The sequence below is a fragment of the Gadus macrocephalus genome, chromosome 23 (assembly GCF_031168955.1).
Source record: "Gadus macrocephalus chromosome 23, ASM3116895v1".
Classification (NCBI taxonomy): domain Eukaryota; kingdom Metazoa; phylum Chordata; class Actinopteri; order Gadiformes; family Gadidae; genus Gadus; species Gadus macrocephalus.
Genome location: NC_082404.1, coordinates 6,685,547 through 6,688,046, shown reverse-complemented (window position 1 = coordinate 6,688,046; position 2,500 = coordinate 6,685,547). Strand labels below are relative to the sequence as shown.

General features: G+C 44.5%; 1 protein-coding gene across 1 annotated transcript in view; it reads right to left on the bottom strand.

Annotated features, from left to right (window-relative positions):
• Nucleotides 1-2,500, bottom strand: part of gpr158a (G protein-coupled receptor 158a) — a 51,515-nt gene that overhangs the window by 41,931 nt on the left and 7,084 nt on the right. The gene's annotated exons all lie outside the window — the stretch shown is intronic.

Here is a 2,500-nt window from a genome sequence, read left to right as displayed (position 1 = left end):
GAACACACATTGTATTTGGTGAGTGTGAGGACAATCAATTTATCGTCACTTCAGAGGACCACCCTTCAACCACTTTGAAATAAATCCGGCAGCATAAATAATGTCCTCATCACTATTATCACTTGAGGGAATGAAGACATTTCGCACCTAAACGCCCGTGATACGGTTAAGAATGATGTAACTCGTTTCAACAAGAACATAACATCACGCCGGATCCCACAACGCACACACACCCACACGCACACACCCACACACACACACACACACACACACACACACACACACACACACACACACACACACACACACCTGCACACACAAACAGCATTCTGCTGGTGCAGCACATTCCGGAGGTGCAGGAGAGTGGTTTGCCAGTTGAGCGGCGGGCGGTTCTAACCACCGCCGCGGTTAATAACGTCCACGGCGACCTACTTGCCTCCAGGCTAGATGAGCTCATCACATTGAGCCACGCGGCTCCTCGCGGCGCCAGGAGACATTACCTCCGCCTCACGACCTGTCTTATGTCATCATGTTCGGACTCACATGGCCACTCAGTGCTGCTTTAACATCTTGTAGTATAAGCACTCACACACAAACATACACATACAGGGGTGTTCACAGGAGCCCCCCCCACACACACACACACACACTGACACACACATACACACACACACACATACACACACAAACACACACACACACACACACACACATACAAACATGGATGGTTACTGGAGCTTACACACCCTCACACACACACGCACACACATACAGACACAAACGCACACAAACACACAAATACATACTCTACATGGTTGTTCACAGGAGCCCACACACACGCACAAACACACACAAACATACATGAATGTACGCATAGTACACACAAACACACAAACGTACAAACAAACACACACATACATGAGTGTACACATAGTAGACACATACACACACAGACAACATTTATGTATGTCAAAATTGGTCACAGGAGTACACACGGTTGTTCGCATGAGCATAAATACCAAACACACACATTTGTTTACACAACACGGCACAAACACAAATGCACAAAAGCATATAGATTCACTCAAAGACATGTGCACTCAATCTCACAGACACACACACATTGCAGGGCTGGTCCTCTCTCTGAAGTAATGCGGTGAATGCAAATAAGTCTTTAATCACGATCTACTACATGATGTCAAGCTTTCAGGAAGCACGTAGAGGATGATATTGTCTTCTTTCAACAGCGTGTATGTTTTCCTTAGCTCCTGAATCCCTGGGTGAAGAGTGTAAACACAAGGTATACAGATGGCACGTTCAAATCAAAGGCTTGTGAGGAGAAGAACAAAGTGTGCTCGGTGCAGTCATGTGCACGTATGGGGACATAGAGAGAGAGATGGGGACACCTCTGTGAAAGAGAACCAAATGTCCACGTGATTAAATGTGCATTAGAATTAACACTTACAGTTGAATATAATGGACTGCACAGGGCTGTTCGGGTCCCAGGGGGTCTAGCGACAGGGGGGTCGGCGGGGCCTATAGTTGCTGGTCGAGCCTGAAGGCTCATCACAGCAAGATAGAGACAGTTAAACAGATGTTTTCTCTCTCTCTCTCTCTCTCTCTCTCTCTCTCTCTCTCTCTCTCTCTCTCTCTCTCTCTCTCTCTCTCTCTCTCTCTCTCTCTCTCTCTCTCTCTCTCTCTCTCCTGTGCTAATTTAGGGGCCTGAGGGGGGCCATACTTAAGGGACCCTATGGTTCTTTCCTTTTGATAAACCACCAAAGTGCATGGCTTGTGTGTTATTGTTAGCTCAAGCATGATGTGGTACAGTGGCATTACGTAAACTCACGTCGCTTTGATTCTGAGGAGGTCTTCTGACCTATAAAATAAGGTTATTCACAGTAAGTGTATCGAGAGAAAGGGCCTCCTCCTCTGTGTCTTTATCCCAAGATGGCCTTTGAGTTCGGGTTAAATGAACATTGAATACTATATCCTGAGCACCATACAGATTACATTTTGGCATTGTTGAATAAAATGGTGATACAAATGGAGTTTTTAAGCCAAAGGAGAACCTGATTGAGGAGGAGAGGTGCGTATACACTGTCACCGCTAATTTGATAGCAAATCCATTTCTTCAGTGCAGTGGGGCCTGGGTGGTTCTGGTGGGAAGATATAGTTCAGTAAAGGGATTACTGGCCAGCTTCAAAGAGGAAGAACTGGTTAATTCCGTTGGTCTTCTGTTACGAGCTGTCCAGATTATAAATAGTTGTAGGCTATACAGGCAGCATAAAGAAAACTTAAAAGGAATAAAAGGAGTTGATCTCACAACTGTACTTGAGCTCATCTCCTTAAAGTGTAAACTGTTAGTAATGCAATTACTAACAGTTATTATACTGGTCCGTATCCAACAGAATATATGAAAGATTAACATCCAAGACTTATGACTTGATTCACTTAAATGGGAACAAAAAGAAAAATTAAGTAATGTAAATAAATCTAAGAC